The following is a 19,112-nucleotide window of genomic DNA, read 5'->3' as shown; positions in this document are numbered from 1 at the left end:
TACCCACCATTTTCTTTGACGTGGATGGAACTGGAGGGTATTATGCTGAGTGAAGTAAGTCAATCGGAGAAGGACAAACATTATATGGTCTCATTCATTTGGGGAATATAAAAAATAGTGAAAGGGAATACAGGGGAAAGAAGAGAAAATGAGTGGGAAATATCAGAAAGGGAGACAGAACATGAGAGACTCCTAACTCTGGGAAATGAACTAGGGGTGGTGGAAGGGGATGTGGGCGGGGGGAGAGGGGGACTGAGTGGTGGGCACTGAGGTGGGCACTTGACCAGATGAGCACTGGGTGTTATTCTATATGTTGGCAAATTGAACACCAATAAAAAATAAATTTATTTAAAGAAAAAAGAGGGCTTAAGGAAGATACAGACCAGAGGCAGTGAAGTCATTTAACAATGTTTCTCAACTATGTACTTTATTTTTTTTAAGATTTTATTTATTTATTCATGAGAGACAGAAAGAGAGAGAGAGACAGAGACAGAGAGAGACAGAGACCCAGGCAGAGGAAGAGTAGGCTCCTACAGGGAGCCTGACTTGGGACTTGATCCCAGGACGCCAGGATCATGCCCTGGGCCGAAGGCAGGCGCTCAACCGCTGAGCCACCCAGGCGTCCCACAACTTTGTACTTTAGAGTTACCATGGGGACTTTGAAGTATCCTGATATGTGAGCCCCACCACTGAGTCAATGATTGTGTTGTGCCAAAAAGGTTGTGAACCAGTGAGCTGAAGGCTTTAGTGTACATGAGATTTAATGAGGAAACTGGCAGCAAGAATGAAGGAACCGGGGAAGCATTGACAGAATTTGGTGACCACACAAAGCAAGGTGCCAGAGAAGTCAAGATGATTCCAAGGTCATACACAAAAAGCTATGGGGACTCTCTTTTGCCTGGACTATGTTTAATGTTTCGTTTACCATGATCTTGGGGAGAATTTTGTGAGCCCTCCCTTGTCCTCTCTTTCTTTCTCTGTCTCTCTCCCCACAGACAGGTAGATAGACAGACAGATAGATATGTATATTTACATATAAGTCCCTGATTTAGCATATATATTGCAATCTGAAGGATAGTACTCTATCTTCTAGAATAATTGCCTCCAAGCTGGTGCATAAGCCATGCATTTGTAAGGCCAGTTTAGCAATCTTTGAGACCAGCTGCTTCTGGATGATGCAATATATAATATAACCAGTGGATCTCATGGTCATGAGCCTACTCCCACATTTCTGATGTAAAATCAGCTTCCTAGTCAAATGTTATACTGTGTGTGATTCCCTGTCTGTGAATTAAGCATTCAATTGTCCTTGCATAGTGGTGTTGACTGAGGCTCTGAAACATATTCAAGGACATATTCCTGAATTAGATATCCATCCCTGGAAGATGACCCTTCCCAGGAAGGAAGGAACCCAATGTAGTTGACTTGCCATTATGTGACCAGTTAATCTCAAGGAATAATGACATGTGGAAAGCTTAGCACTGGTCTCTGTTGTCAATATACTGGATATTTAGGGACAATAGCAATCTAGATTGTCTCTAGTAAGTGGAAGTACATGCCTTGGTACCAGTATATGTAGCCTCACCTCTGTCACTGTGGCCTCTCTGTGCTTGTCATGCCAAATCTGGACTACCTAGTGACGAAGCCCATTTTCAGCTGGATGAATCATTTGTCTACTTTGTTCTGATGTTTAACATGAAGTCAAGAATCCTCACACTCCACAACCCCAATCATATATCCGTTCACATGCTCCTCCCCTAGACCTCTTTGCCTCCGGCTTTTTAAAAAAAGACTTGTTTATTTATTTATTTTAGAGAGAGGTAGGGGGAAGGGCAGAAGAAGAGAAGCCTGAAGCAGACTCCCCTGCTAAGCATGGAGCCTGATGTGGGGCCTGATCCCAGGACCCTGAGTCCATGACCTGAGCCAAAATCAAGAGAGAGCTGTTCAACCAATTGAGCCATCCAGAAACCTATCCAGTTTTCTCATTATTCTGCAGCATCAGGTCACTTGCCTAAATCTCTAGATTCTTCTCTCACATCACTTACTCCACATATAGTGAATGGCAAGGTACATGGCTTATGGCTCTGCCCACTAAGAATGTGTTTCTTTTTTACTCCTTTTCAAGGCTCCCTCTGAATGTGGCTGTACTACAGACACTGTCCATTTTCAACTTGCACTCACATATCAAGACAACCCATCTGGAAACTATATCTCTGGCTTTTGTTTTTGTTTTTGTTTTTGTCAGGCAACAAAATTTTATTAAAAGTAGATTGTTTACTCAAAAGTGTACTTGGAACTCAAAATACAAAGCAAGAAGGATGAAAAACACCCCCTTGGCCAATAGATGGTTTTAATTCTCTCACTGTATGGGTTAAGTGTAACTTCAGTAGACAGCAATACGGAAAGATTTTGTCACAGACTGGTTTTTCAGTCAGTTGCTTCTCGCTGTCTCCATCGGGATAGATACATTTACAGAACTGGCTGTGCTTGAGCCTTCTTTGCCAGCAGCTTTAGATCTGTCTGCAATGCACTTGATGATTGTCTCCTTTTCCTGCTGTATAGAGATACTCTGAACCACATGCTTCTCCTCTCAGTTTATCCTGTGCTCTTATTTCTTTCAATGCATCATGTTCTACACAGAGATATGATAGTCCAAGCAATTCTTTATCTCCTTGTGTACTCTATGCAGCCATTTCTGGTAAGTAAGCTCCAATGTCATAGCAGTGTTATTCTTCTGAACATCAAAAAGGTAATGGTGCTTTTGAACCAGTGTCTGCTATGACTTCTCCAGATCATTTGCACCCTGGATGTGTTTGATAGAACCCTGTCACTAGGACATGGACACTGCTGTGTAAACCTTCACTGGCATGCTGTCCAGGGTGGTAGCTTTCTGAAACTGCCACAGCAGCCCCTTGTATGAAGAAAGCAACCTGACCTTCCTCAGTCCAGGGATGTTGCAGGCAACAAGGAAAACACAGGGAAGCCAAGTCTTGCCCTTTTACAACCTCTTCCTGAGTATGGAGGAAAAGTTCATTTGTGCTGATTCCAAGGAATTCTTCAAGTTCCTCTACCCAAAATTGGTGGAACAGGATCATATGTGCTTGGAACTGAGCCTATCTTATATTTTCCGTCCAAAGAAATATGTGTGAGACCTTCTCTGCTATATCAACAATAGGATTGCTTATCTATGTAGTTTAAAATATGGTCCCTCTATTGGAGCATTTGCTGATAAACTCAATGAACAACATAGTTACTCTGGCTTTTGTTCCATCCTTTTTCAGCTGGTGATATGAATGCCCCCTCCCCTTATAGCTATACATAAAGGCTGAGAGATGAACAGCTATGGTGATTAGCATGAAAATCTCATTCATGCAGCTTTCTTATGACCTCCTGTCATGCTCAGGCTCAATTCCAGATATACTGTTTCCAATTTATGATGAGCTGATTCTAGGCTTATCTTTCTTTATGGGTCCAGTGGAATTCAACTCATATTGGGCAGTTCCAGATGCATGGTCATTTAATGCCCCATGGTCAAATGTTCTGTTTCTACCAGGACCCGTAACAGGACAGGAAGTGTTTTTCAAAGGCATATAATTTTCTACTATGAATGGTAAGATCTTGCCCCACTACCAATGGTGGCAGTATGATTTTTTTCTACTGGAGCTTTCCATAAACCCCACACTGCATCTTACACCTCCAAAATCATAGAGTCTGTCTGCAAGATCATCTGATCCAAGTGGCAAGGTAGCTTCATCCACAGTTTGAACTCACTTAATAGCCCTTAATACTCTAGACCCCACTCAGAGGTAGCAACCTTCTGTGTCACCTAGTATATAGACCAGAAAAATATACCTATTTGTGAGATCTACTGCCTGTAGCACCAAAGAGGCCTATTGAGTGATGTACTTCCTACTTTGCAGTAGGAAATAGAAGATTCAGGAATTTGCCTTTCTCTTTAGAGGGAAATTGGGGCATACCACTGACCACTGAAAACCTAAATTCTTCACTGAATTAGTCCCTGAATCTTCATGGAGTTTACATTTCATGCCCTGGAACATTAATGTCTTACCTAGGTCTCCTGTTGTTAGTTGTCTCTTATTTATCTGGACCAATCAGGATGATGTCAGTGATGTAATTTATCAGCATGATGTGCTGTAAGATATCCAAGCAGTCAAGATATTTTTGGACTATTTCATGCCATTGGTGGTAATATTAACAGTACTGAGGCAAAACAGTACATCAGTATTACTGTCTATCACATGTGAATGCAAACTATGTGTGATTTTCCTTGCAAATTAGAACAGGAAAGGATGCATTTGGCACATTTTTAGCCATATACCATATGCTTGAGACAGTATTCATCTCTTCGAACAATCATACAACTCTAGCACGGTACCTGCCATTGAGATCTATGGTTATTCTCTAGCACCCACCTGGTTTCTATTAGGACCAACCTGTCTAGTTAAATAGGTAATAAGGGGGATAACTACACCTGCATCTTTTAGGTCTTTAATTGCTGCATTAACCTCTACTATCTCTCACAAAGTATGATACTGTTTTTAGTCTATTACTTTGGTGGGGATGGGAGGGCATGGAATATCTCAGAAGTTTCCACTTGGCTTTATCCACTGTGGCAGCTCTTCCCAATAGGCCAATGAACAAATGTATATCAATTCAAATTATATATGAACTATCAAGCATATCAATTCAAATTATACATACAAAGACTTGGGAAATGGGTACTGGATGTGTCCACAAGCATAGTGGAAACACTATAAGTTTGACTTTAAGCCAGGATCTCATTTAATTACATGGCACCTTTAAGTCTCAATTCTAAAGGAAGAAACTTGATGATACTTTAAGTTTCCAAATGTCAATGTCAATTCATACCCTGTGTCTAATATTCCTCAAAATGTAGACATATTCTCCTTTCTCCAGGATACTATCACCCAAGTAATATGTGAAATATGTTTAAAAAATAGTAGATATAAAAAATAATGACCAAAAGTGAATGGCAAAAATAGCTAAGCATAGGAATCAGCAGGCAGTGACTTTGCAGCAGCTGTTATTAATAGGTTCAAGAACTTAAAGGAAAAAATATGCTCAAAAGTCAACAGATGGAGAATCTCAGGAGAGAAATAGAAATTACAAGAAATTAAAATTCCAAAACTGAACAGTACAATATGTGAAATTTTAAAATTCCCTAGATGAGGTGGAAGACTGTAGATGGCAGGAGAGGTTGACTGAACTTTGAGATAGCACAGTAGTAATTACTTCAATCTTAATTGCTTTTCTTCCCATTTTTCTTTATTTTATCTAAATAATATTTTATAATGTTAAAAATACATTTTCAAGTAGACATACAAAAAATGCAGAAAGTTTAAGAGAAGAAAATAAATATCACTACTAAGAGATAGTATCAATTAACATGTTACCTTTTGGTAGATTTATTTCTACTCTTTGTGTAAACAAATACAATTATATTGTTTTTACTGAAGTAGGTTCATTGTGTAAATAATGTAATCAACTGCTTTTTCATTTGGCATTTTAAATCCTTTTCCTATGTCATTAAGCACTCTTTTAAAATATTTTTAGTAGCTTTTTAAGTTTGTATCAGAAATTATATAACCATTCCTCTGTTGAATGAATTTCACAAGCTAATTTTTCAGAATTCTAACAAGCACTGTAATAAATTTTGTTAAACATAAATTTGTTTAATTTCCTTCATATTTATTTAGAAAATTTAGAATTGGGATGAGTTCTAGAATCTTATTAGTTTTCTAGAGCCAAAACAAAATACCACAGACCAGTGGCTTAAACAAGAGAAATATATTGTCTCACAATTTGGGAGACTGGATATTTGAGAATCCTTGTCCACTGAGTTGGTTTCTTCTGAGGCTGTGAGGGAGAGATCTAGCCCAGGCCTGTCTCCTCAGCTTGTAGATGACCATCTGCTTCCTCCATCTTCAAATTGCCTTCCATCTGTACATGAGTCCAAATACCCTTTTCTTACAAAGACACCAGTAATATTGTATTAGGGCTCACCCTAGTTACCTAATTTTAAATTAATTACCTCTTTAAAGATCATATCTCTAATACAGTCACATTAGAAGTACTGTGGATTAGAACTTCAACATATGAACTTTTGAGGATACACGGCTCACCCGTAACCGATAGTTACGAACATTTTCAAAGGTATGGATATATTTAATTAAATAGCCCTCCATAAATTGTGTTCCTATCCAGACTTGGGACAGTCATTTACAAAATTGTGGGGAGTACTCAAATAAAGCAAAATTATTCCTATGGTATTTTCCTCTAAATGAATCCATGGAAAGTAATTCAAGAAATTTTACTGCTTTGAAATGGAAAAGAGGTCTATATCAGGCACCTGCTCAATGTTTGGAGCATATTTGAGAACATAATTTATTTATTATACATGTAATTTGGGAAGAAATTTGCAGAAACACTGACTGGGTTACTTCTCTCTTTTGAGGGGCATGGATTTTAATCACATTATTCGAATGTTTAATTTGTCTTAAAATATATATATATATATACCATATACTTTACCAGTATGTTACTGCTTTTTACAGATGAGACATTTTAGACCAACTTCCCATATGTTTCTTCTGCCATATTTTAAAATGTTACTTGCAATCAGGCAATAACTGAAAGGCAACTAAAGAAGTCCAACACAGCTGCTAGAATAATCTTCCATAAGTGTTGTTTGGATAACATCATTCCCTCTCTTAGAAAGCCACAGTGGCTTTCAACTTCTTTTTGTTCTACATATGGACTTCTAAATGTTTTCTACAAGGTGTGGAAAAATTCAAACCTACCTACCAAAGCTATTGGGTTTTTTTGCCTGATTATTCCCAATCAGATTTTCCAGGATGGCATGTAACTGCTGATTAACTTCCAGAGTATGTGTGTCTCACTCTCATGTCTGACTTTTTGGCTCAGCTGTTACTACCAACCAAAACCTCTTTTCTATAAGCCTAAACTTTCTTTCCTCTCAAATGCCTTTCTAAAATTTGCCTACACCACAATGTCTTTTTTCTAAAACACAAAAACAAAGACAAATCTGTTTCATCAAAACATTCCAACAAATCCCAGCCCTTAGGTATTTAAGGTCGATAAGTAGAAACATTCACCCAGGTTTCATCTGTCTTTTCAAAAATGAAATCTTTATTATAGTGAAGTTGCCGCATGGCTTGATTTTGTAAATGTTTGAAATATTTTCTAATGTTTAAAATATTTTATATTAAGCAAAATTATTATGTTGTACTGATCATATGCAGTTTAATAATTTTATTCTTTGAAATGATAAAATATAATATTTTATTCTCACTGTTTCTACAGTATAAACTTGTGCAACGTTTTTGGGAGAAATTTTGCTTAGCTTATCAAAAAATATTTTTATAGGGCAGCCCCGGTGGCTCAGCGGTTTAGTGCCACCTTCAGTCCAGGGCGTGATCCTGGAGACCCAGGATCAAGTCCCACATCGGGCTCCCTGCATGAAGCCTGCTCCTCCCTCTCCCTCTGCCTGTGTCTCTGCCTCTCTCCCTCTCTCTGTGTGTCTCTCATGAATGAATAAATAAAATCTTTTTAAAAATATTTTTATAACATATATTTCAGTGCAACAGAGGGTTCCATTGGATATAGTAGATACACACAAAGATATGTTTAAGGATTTTAGTGGCAGCACTGTTTAGTGCAAAAAGATTATTTGACAGGAAACTGATTGAATGTTACCCAGCTATTTAAAGATTAAAAATGAATTAGTTCTATGCAGAGTGATAAGATACAGTACATCTATGCAGAGTGATAAGATACAGTACACCAGATATAGTAGAGCAAATAAAACTCATTGCAAAACTATAGAAAGAGAGAACAATACTATTTGCCATAATTAGTATTAGATGTACTTGCTTCTGGAAAGTGTGATACTTTAATTTTCTCTTTTTCAGATAGATTTGAACATCTATTATTCTTACACTATGAAATATAGAAACAGTTTTCTTCTATTCTGGGAGGAGCTAGGCTGGGTTGGGGGGAGATGTCAGTAAATAGGCAGATGACCAGGATGAGAGGTGAGCAGGGGAGATGATAGAGAAAAAAAAATGAAGGAGAAGAAGAGAAGGAGGAGAATGTGGAAAAGGAAAAGAAGAAGAACAATAACAACAAAAATAAGAACAAGAGAACAAAAAAGAAGAAAGGACAGAAAAGGAGACAAGGAGTCCAAGATACAAGCATAGGAAGCTGCCTTTGGCTGACTGAGTCTTGCTTAAGTGGAGGCTAGCTACCTCTGTCAGAATTACATCATTTGTTCAATTAACACTCTCTTGGATAATGTGGAATTACATTGGGAATGATGAGAGTTGATTTTTCAGTCTCCTAAAGCTTATGGGCAAGAAAATTTGATTCAAAAGTGACACAAATTTTGGAGGTGATGGATATGTTTATCATTCCGATTGTGATTGATCATTTCATGGATACATAACTATGTTAAAGCATGCTAAATCAACAGCATTAAATATTTTCAAAATATTGTATATAAAGTATAACTCAATAAAAGTTTTTTAAATCCTGAAAAAAGAAAAAAGATAAGCTCTCCTTACTTGCTTCTGTAGGTGTTGCATGGACTTTTGGCACAGTATAAAACAAAAACAAGGTGGATCAAGTCTGCACTTGATACAGTTTCTAATACAGAAACTGCCATTGTTGTCATAATATGTGCAACAGATAAAGAGGTAAAAATATCCATTGAGTAGGTTAGTGTTTATCAGTTTAAGTACAACTCTGCCCAGATTTCCTACATCCTGGGGAAAAGGTGAGTACTTTGGCCCCATCAGCACATACAATATTAAGACCACTCTTTCAAGGAGCAAGAATTTCCCCACAGGGGATCTTATTTCAAACAGATTGCTATTTCTCTGTAGACTCTGGGCCCCACAGACTGGTTTGTGCAATAATTAGAAAGCAGGGCTAGTAAAAACTGTACTAAATCAAACGTCTCTTGTGTGTTCATCCACAGAAAGGAGGATTCTGGGATTCAGGGAAGTCTATCACCATCCACGGTGATGGAGGAAACATCACCCCAGATAGAACCTCCAAAGCATGCCTTACAAGTCTTGAAGTCATTCAGAAAAGGCTAAGGAGCCCAAACTAGCTGAAGAAATTCCTCTGGAAATATTAGCCTACAGTTGCCTGGGTAGAAGGTGTATCAAAAAAGAGGAAGAAACCTAAAGAAGCATGATACAGGACTAAGATCACCTCACTGCTTCAAGATGTAGACATTTAAAACCTTGGAAAAAATCATCTTGAAGAGCACAACTGAGGCCCACACCACTTATCTCTGATAAGGCAGAGGTTATTAAGAATCTGCATAAAATCTTTGGAAATGATGTGCTGACTATTAATCAACAAGTTAACCTGATCTCAGTGTTGAACCTCATGCACTCGATCTCTTTTGAAAGGGATGTCAGTGCTGCCTCCAAAATCTGGCAGGAGGATCCTTACCCATACTCCTTCCTCTCTTTTGCTACCTGCTCGGCAAACGTCTCCATTCCATTCCCCCTGACTAGATCAGTCCATTTCTTCATCATCATTATCATCCAGAGAAACTCAGAGAATAAATGAGTTTAACCCAAGAAAGGCTAAAACTCAAAATCCATATCAGAGTGGCCCTGTGAGCCAGCAAGGACAGCAAAACCATGATTGAACTGCAAGGCTTAAACAGTGCAGAAGTTGTCACATCCTGGGATTCATCCCATTTGATGAGGAGAAAATGCTAGTCCTAATTATCAGGCATTTATTTACCAGCCAAACTGCACAGCACAAGATCAGGAAAACTATATCTTTGCTGAAACAGAAGACACAGAAATATTCTCAGGAAGTCACTTTACATCACAACAATCGAGTCTCCAGACACACCAACAAAACAACAGATGAATGTAGTCTTGCTAACACTGATAGAATAAGATCAAACACAGCTAAATATAACAGGAACAACCAGAAGACCTTCCTAAGCAACAGGAAGTTGGCCAGATGCATGCAGAGACTTTAAAGACACCCTGAGAATATTAGATACTAAGAAGTGAGGGAGGGGAGTCAGACCAGTTCCACCAGGCCAACAGAGCACCAAGTAGAGACTTCTCCAGCCACAGGCCTCCAACCAGAGATTCTGGAGGCTTTCAGCCATGTGCACTACCACACTCATGATATACTATATAACTCTCATGATATCCCCTTATTTAGTTGGGCTAGTAGAGTTGTCTATATTTAAAGAAAAGAAAACTTCACACCTTTTTTTTTTCTAGATAATAAGTCTCTGTACATCTGTGTAAGTACTGAAGGGAGAAATATGTTCAGATGTGTCACCTGAAGAATGCATGCACAGAGTCTCTGAAGCCTTAATATGCTTTTGAAATAATATATCCTATAATTTGAGTAACTTCATTTTTAAAGCATTTTTTCTCCATTTAAATGCTTTTAGTGTCCAACATTTAAAAGATCAAGTTATGGAGTGCCTGGGTGGCTCAGTTGGTTAAAGCATCAACTCTCGGTTTCAGCTCAGGTCACGATCTCAGGGTAGTGGAATTGAGCCCTGCATCAGGCTCTATACTCAGCAGAGAGTCTACTTGAGATTTTCTCTCTCTCTCCCTCTGCCACTCCTGCTTGTATGTTCTCTCTCACTTGCTTTCTCTCAAATAATTAAATAAATGTTTTTTTAAAAAAATAAAAGATAAAGTTGTTCTGGAGTAGTCTAATTACATATAAAGAAACTGCAAAGGTTTTACATATCAAATAATTTGGCTAAATTAAATTTCTTAATCATTTGTATTTTTTTCTTTGAACACACTGAAGGATAGATATTTTAATAAATAAAGTCATTTGAGGGCAGTCAATAGTTTAAAGAGAAAATATCAAAGGCATCCACAAAAAAAAATTCATGGCAGGGGAAGAGAGGGTATCTGGGATGGGGATTTATTTAACTCAATACTAACAGCGGTTCTGGATAACCTGTGTATATCGACAAAAAGCATACTATCTTTTATTTATTTTTAATTTTTTAAAGATTTTATTTATTTATGAGAGACACACACACAGAGAGGGAGAGACACAGGCAGAGAGAGAAGCAGGCTCCACACAGGGAGCCCCATGTGGGACTTGATCCTGGGACTCCAGGATCATGCCCTGGACCAAAGGCATGTGCTCAACCAGGGATCCCAGGCATACTTTTAGAAAGATAAATTCTCTCTCCTTATCTTGAACTCACCCACTGTTCTTTGCTTCACCAATTTGAAGCTGGTTTCTACATGCTGCATGTAACTATCTGCTTCTCTATCTCTTCTCTAAGTCTCCTGTCCTCTTCCTCACTGGACCCACTCTTTCTATTTCCTTTTTCTAGGACCATTTGTCTATGTATCTTCCAGGAAAAGCATTGTCTTGTCACACAAATGGAAACACAAAAATTGGCTTTAACCAATACTGGGTTAATCAGAACGACAAGTAAGTTCATAGTACTTGTCCTAGAATTTGGAAGATGAAAACAAAGAATTTATGAAGCAAGAAAGAAGGAAAGAATTACTTTAAAAAGACAAACAAAAAAAGAGAAAAATAATTAGATGTCAGATTTTCATAGTGTATGTACCATCAAGAATTTTTGTGCTAAAGATGATGTACTGTTTTGTGTGAACATACCATGTACAACAGAATGTGATATGTTTCCTCTGTTGCAAACAAAAATGTTATATATTAATGTAATTCCATCTCATTTTAGAGAAATTGTAAGCAAAGTGGTTAATGTTGTGAAAACCTACCGAATAATTAAGTGAATGTTTTGATTTTGAATACATCAGGTGGATACTTTCTTGCCTCAGTGAACTGAATTTATTTTTCTTTTCTTTTTCCCAATGCTATTCTTTATGTCTTTCACCAACATGATCAGCTTCCAAACTTCAACTCCTGTTCATGTGAATGAGACTGAATTTCTCTTGACTTTCCTCATCCCATACATTCATAATCTAAGTGGTATATATTAAGTCCAAGTTTCAGCCAACCCAAGTAAGCTCTTAGAGATACCTCCAGCTACATGAGCTAACATATTAAATTTGAATTTCTTGTAAATAATATCAAAAAATTGGTGTTATAGTCCACCTTCCTGGGCCTAATACCTTAGAATCCATTCTCATACATGTTTCCTAGGTGTTTGCTGATATATATTAACAAAATCTTGTGATTTCCTTGGTGTATAAACTATTTCTTCCTAGCTCATATTGTATAACTGTTTGCCCTGGAGTGATGATTCTCAACTAGTGGTGATTTTTCCCCCAAAGACATTTGTCGATTGCTGGAGTCATCTTTGATTGTACAACTGAGGGAGGGAAGAATCTCCTGGATCTAGTGGATGGACACCTAGGTTATCGCTACATATCCTGGATGCACAAGACAGCCCACACAAGAAAGAATTATCCAGTTCAAAATGTCAGTAGTGCTGAGGATGAGAAAACCCAACATAGAAAATGTTCATATTTGACATTAGTTTTGCAAATAGGAGGTAGCTGTGATAGATCTTTAGAAAGAAGCATCCCCTTCCAAGGCATCTGTTCAAATATGATTATCACAAGGTTTTTTAAGCAGAAAAACCTTTTTGAACACTGGAGAGCAAGCTACTTTCACTAACAAGGGAGTCTCAGAATGGCATGTGGGTTCAAGATTGTCAGTTTCATTTAGATCCAACCAGATGTCCCCAATGCAAGTTTCAGAGTTTTGTTCTCTACCACTTTCCCATGAGAAACCTAGAAAGAGTGTGGATTTACCTGTCATTGTAATTCAGCAACTCACACAATAACATTTGCCATTACATTTTCACCAATATCAGTCATGTAGCTACAAGAAATAAGATATTTTTAAGAGTAACTCTCTGGTTATGAAGTTGTAAGTTAAGTTTAGAAATAATGAAGCTAAGATTGTTATTTCCTCTATATAAGTGCTCAAGTACACACAAAAATATTTCATCCCACATTCTAGTCATTATAGAATTCATTACTTCCATCTGGTCAAGTGTAACAGCCACTCGAGTTCCCAAGAAATGTGCTTCAGTTGGCACTTCATTACAATCAACCACAGTTGGTAGCTTAATTAACTGTGATGCCACTCTAAGTCATGGATTACAGCATCCATTTCCCATTGACAAAAATGCTCAGCACTGTGCTAAAGCTCAAGGGATGGCCAAACAACCTCAAAATCCCGTTTTCAAGGGCCTGTCTCCTGAGACCCATCCAACTTCTTGTGCCCACATTCTTAATCAGTCTGGGTCCCACTAGGAAATAGAAGCAACAGTGATTTAAGGAGAAGTTGAATATAAATAATTACTAACATATGATAAGAGATGTAAGAAAATTCTATAATTCTGCTTAGGGCCATGGTGAAAACTTGGACTGAGGGCTCCTTCCACAAGACTGTGGTTCAGACTTTATCAAAGACATTACAGCTCAGATAGAAAGAGTGAATTTGGAGCTGAGAGGCAAATAAACTGATATCAGGTACATCTCCTAACCTCCACTATGTCCTCTCTCCAATCTTTTTCCAATCATTATTTTATTTGACCAATATTATTGAATAGGTATTATATCTCAGAACTCTTTTCAGTTCTGGAGATAACACAGTAGGTAAGACAAAGCCTCTGCCCTCATGTCATTCAATTAGAGGAGATACTAAACAAGGAAACAAATCAAATAACACATTCTCGGGGTTATAGTGTAAAGAAATTAAAGCAAATGAAATACCATGTTCTCAGTAATTTTTTTGAAACTTTTTTTTTTGAGAGAGAGAGAGAAAGAGAGAGAGAGAGAGAAACCCAGGGGGAGGGGCAGAAGGAAAGGAAGAGAGAGAATCTCAAGCAGACTTTGGACTGAGCATCGAGCCCGATGTGGGGCTCAATCTCACTATCCTGAGATCATAACCTGAGCAGAAATCAAGAGTCAAGTGTTTAACCAACTGAGCCATCCAGGTGCTGGTCCCAATAATCTTTTAAAGCAAGGAAAGCAGACTAGGATGATGAATGTGATTTAAGAGTTATTATTATTTTATTTAAAAAGGTCAGAAAAATCTTTCTGAAAAGGTTACTTTTGGACACAGATCTATTACTCAACATCAGCACCTACCAACTAGCACTCTTCTAGTTTTCAGTCAAAATATTGTTTTATTTCATAACTCACATGTAGCTTAAGCAGATGAAGGCTACATTCAATAATAAAAGTGGTCAGGACAAATCTCTAATCCTAGAAGGGTAATGGTATGCTAAGCAAGCTATAAAGATGGAAGCCAAATTGTTTGGACTGAGTAAGCCCAGAGGAGGGTGAGGAAAGCTATCTTAATCGGCACTTACATACCTAAGGTCTGTACTGTAGTAGGGAGACCAGATAACAGATGTATGGAAAATTGCAAAATTCTAGACATTATAATAATGGCTTCTAATCTACTGCCTTTTAAAGTTTGCCCAGATTCAGTATTTGATGAGTGGAGCTATGTTTAAAAGATTCAAGTGCATTTTCCTCTACGTAGGGAGGTATTTGAACATGTAAAATAGGAAGAGGTATTTGAATGCGTAAAAAGGGAAGGAAAGGGTTCTGACACTCTGAAAGTAGCCACTATAGACTATTCCAGGTCCTTATTTACTCTTCACAATATGTAATAGGTAGTTTCAACATTTGCAGATGAGGAAACCTAAGTATCAGAATAAAATGTTTACTGCCCATTTCTGTTTCTGTGCAATGATGTGACACACCAGACAGAAAGATTTTCTTAATTTCAGAAAACTTACATGCCTTGCAGATTTCTTGTTTCCCCCTCTTGGGAATTCTCTATGTCTTCCCATCTCGTGTTTCACTTGGGCTAGAGCTTCCAATGGATCATTTCCTCTGTGGTGCAGGCAGTATACTTCATTAATGGAAAAACTGTGTGCCCTGAAATGGTCCATCAGTGCCTGTGACTAAGATCTACTTCACAGTTTCATTTGTCATTCATCCTAAGCTCTGTGCTCCCACTGACATCCATTAGAAATAAAATGTTTTAATTTCCATCTGGTACTTTCTTGTTTACTCCCATTTTCCCAGAGCCTGGAAAAATGAAAGTTTGACTGTTTACTTCTCTCCCACAGAAGTTCAAATAGGAGAGTGTGAGAGATTAAGTATCTTGCCCAAAATCACCTAAATTAATTGGTGCCAGCCAGGACTCAAATCCTATTTTTGTTCTACCATAATTCTCAAAATATGTGCATGATAAATTAGTCCCATCATGAAAAAAATCATGATCAAATAAATTTGGGAATCACTACATACCATAGCATCCCCTTAGAAATTTGAATTATATATTTGCACACTAAAAGCTCTCAGAGAGGGCAGCCCCGGTGGCCCAGCGGTTTAGCGCTCCCTCCAGCCCAGAGCGTGATCCTGGACACCCGGGATCGAGTCCCACGTCGGGTTCCCTTCATGGAGCCTACTTCTCTCTCTATCTCTATCTCTATCTCTATCTCTATCTCTATCTCTATCTCTATCTCTGTGTGTCTCTCATGAATAAATAAATAAAAATCTTTAAAAAAATAAAAGCTCTCAGAGACCCAGGTTTTGAAGGGAGAAAAATTTGTTTATTCATTTAATTATCCATTTAACAAATACATATCTAACCTTGACCAAATTCAGGGCATTCTAGGCAAAAGAAATATTATATACCAAGGCAAGAAAAGAAATAGGCTTGTTTGAAGAACTTACTTTAGGCTGATATAGCTGACATGTAGCAGTGACATGAGAGCTGTAAGGGGATGAAGGCACAGAAGCTGGCAAGGGCCAGATCACACAGGAATTAATGGGCTACCGAAAGAAATTTGATTTTTATTCCCAATACAATCAGAAGCCACTGTTAGCCCAACATTAAACTTACTTGGTCATAATCCTCTTTATTCACCTAATGTTTTAATAAACATGTGTTTCTTTACACTTTGCTCACCCCCTTTCTCTGCTGGAAATGGATAGTGACCCAGATAAGCTTTTCCAGGTTTGAGACCATCTCATAGTCATTGTGAACCCAGCACCTAGCATAGACAGAGTAAGTACTCAATAAATGATTGTGGGGTGAATTAAATGCTTGAAAGGATGGAAAGCTATGCCATTTATAAATGTTTGAAAAAACTTGAAATATCTTATTTAGACATCTAGAAAATTTATGTTCAGAAAACGGGACACAAGCTTTCAAATATTTGCAGGGTACTAGAAGATGAATTAGACTTACTCTGTAAGCCTCCAGAGTATGTACCCAGGGGCAATGAATGGTAGTTCCAGAAAAGCAGACAATAAAATTAGTGCATCACGAGGTAGGAAATTTCTAATCATTTGTTCTCAAGCAGAGACTGTAAAAACAATTATGGAGAATATCACAGGAAGAACTTACTCTGTTAAAGGCTAGCTTGCATATTTTAAAGGCCTCTTTCTACCTTAATATTGTGGAGTTCCAAAGAACTGAAGGAAGGGAAATGATTAGATGAAGAGGTAGGTGTAACTGGAAAGAACTTTTGTACAAAAAAAAAAATTAATTTTGCAATTAAGGCAGAATAAGACTTATTTAAAAGATTGGGAAGTAAACGAACTTTCAATAAAAGATGTCAGGATAAAGATATTCTTATTATACTCCTCATTCTGACACTAATATGGAAATTAAAAAAGAATAAAAACTAGAGGCAAAGATTTCATCATCAAGAAAGTCTGTAAAACTCCCAGAACTCCAAGTCAAAACCTGTAAAATCTGTCAATAAATCTAAAGATACTCCCTAATAATTCATAGAATCTTTCAAATTTTTTGTAATAAACAAGAAATCCCTAATAATATAAAATTTTAACAAATGAGACTGGGTCTGTGGAAAGGCGGTAGTGGTGGGAAGGGGCTTCTATTTTTCACTTTGTACCTTTCCCTATCCTTTGAACCTTTTAAGGTAAAGATATATACATTTTTAAAATAATTTCAAAAGGATAAAAGTGGCAGAAGTAAAATTGTACTGAATGTTTTCAAGGAGATATGTCTTAGAGTTATAAATTTGAGTACATGAACAAAGAGTTCCCTGGAGGAAAAGCAAAGGGTTAGCCAATATTAAATATATTCCACCTCTACACCTTTCAATCCTATAAAAAAAACAAGTTCCTGGAAACCTGAACCTCCAGTTTGATTGAAAAAATTTGATTTGCACCACTCCGTAGAGACACCCGGTAGCTAATCAGAAATAACATGTATTCATTAATAAAAATACAGTCCTCTCAACAATAAGCATAAGTCCATGTACAAGACTGTAGGCACAGGCTGAGATTCTAATTGAATTATATCCTCTTTTAAGCCTCTAGAGTTTAGGTATGCAACATATGGGTATCACCTCAACATGCTAATTTCAATGGAAAAAAATATGAGTAAGTAGGGAGATATTTTCCCCAAATTCCAAGGTTCAAGTAGATTTCACTGAAGAACACAGTTTGTCTTATGTGAAATGTATTATGTTGGAAATATCCTGAATGGTAAGCCATGCTTTAAAGGGAAAATTTCTTTTAATGCCACTTAGAAGAATTGACCTGGAGCTTTACAGAAGTAATTCCATTTGCCTTTCTTTTTTAAGAAATCTACATTCCACCCAAAGCATCTGTAGGCTACAGAATATTATCAGACAACTAATACATCCCAATCAGACTGAATTTATTTATAGACAACGTTCTTTTTGCAATGTTAGATGCCTCATTAACTTGATTCAGCTTGTGCATAGCAAAAATATTCCCTCCCTCTTCAGATTTTTGATAGAGTGAATTATAATTTCTTGTCTCACTCATTATAAACCTTTAGTTTGGAGGACATTTCAGAAATGTGTAGTGCCACTTATGTGAATCCTGGATCACTTGTCCTGGATTAATTATGTGCTTTATTTATTTTTCTTTAGGAGGAATATGAAGTGGCATAGCGACCATTCTTACTTTTTACTTTGCAAGGAAAATAAGTTAAAATTTAATTTTGCTACCAATCTCTTCCCAGGAAAAAAGAAAAGTGAATTTGTGTTTGAGTAGATCCCATTATATACACTATTGTCAAGTTAGAGGGATGTGGATGGGATAAGTTGGGGTTTTAAATCTTCTGGACCCTTAATAATTCAACTCATTTTTAGATATATTCATCTGAGAACAAAACTAAGGAGACTCTGAAAAAACAGTACATATTACTCCCATATTGTGTTAGACATCTTCAAAATTTGAAATTTCCTTTTGAATATCACTATGCCCTCTTAATTGGCTTGCATTTTGATAAGCACAGGAGATAAAGCATTTTTCTTTCTGAAATTTCCACTACAATTGTTCCAGATTTATCATTTTTAAATCAAATTTAATGGGTTAAATTGAGCTCAGGAAAAAGATAATAATTTTTAAAACTAACTTCTATTTCCCTTAAATTCAGTCTTTCATAAATTCAGTGAATTTTCACACAATTAAATAAGAATATTTAATGTTTGGTGTGAAGTGGCCACAAATTATACTGGGAAATATTTCCACATTTTGTTTTGAATAAAATGGCAATTTTGTGAAAAAGAAAAGGCAACTTTCCTTAAATTACAGCCTGCAATGCTTTTAACCTGTGTGATTTTATTAACCTATTCTATATGCCTGAATACGGATTACCCAATATATATTATTTTCATTGTCTGGTAGATGATAGAAAATATACTATCTTGTAGCTCTGATACACTCAAAATTGTTTTAATCAAAGTTAGTAATGTAACTTCAACAACAAGAGGTAGCTTCACTGCTGATTCTCAACACTTAAAAATATGTAGCAGAGGGGGATCCCTGGGTGGCTCGGCGGTTTGGCGCCTGCCTTTGGCCCAGGGCGCGATCCTGGAGTCCCGGGATCGAGTCCCGCGTTCAGGCTCCCGGCATGGAGCCTGCTTCTCCCTCCTCCTGAATCTCTGCCTCTCTTTCTCTCTATGCCTATCATAAATAAATAAATAAATCTCTAAAAAAAAATATGTAGCAGAAATAGGATCACCTAAACAAGTTGTAAACCTCTATTTTTAGTTAAGGAAA

At 37.2% G+C, this 19,112-nt stretch overlaps 1 long non-coding RNA gene across 1 annotated transcript in view; it reads right to left on the bottom strand.

Annotated features, from left to right (window-relative positions):
• The window catches only part of LOC140639354 (uncharacterized), a 48,380-nt gene that overhangs the window by 19,299 nt on the left and 9,969 nt on the right, over positions 1–19,112 (bottom strand). Inside the window, exons 3-4 of the long non-coding RNA XR_012036095.1 lie at positions 5,842–6,008; positions 4,070–4,152 (exon numbers count right to left, since the gene is read on the bottom strand). This is a non-coding gene — a long non-coding RNA (uncharacterized lncRNA). The remainder of the gene's footprint in view (positions 1–4,069; positions 4,153–5,841; positions 6,009–19,112) is intronic.

This window comes from Canis lupus, chromosome 9 (genome assembly GCF_048164855.1).
Source record: "Canis lupus baileyi chromosome 9, mCanLup2.hap1, whole genome shotgun sequence".
Lineage (NCBI taxonomy): Eukaryota > Metazoa > Chordata > Mammalia > Carnivora > Canidae > Canis > Canis lupus.
This window is presented reverse-complemented; position numbering and strand designations above follow the sequence as displayed.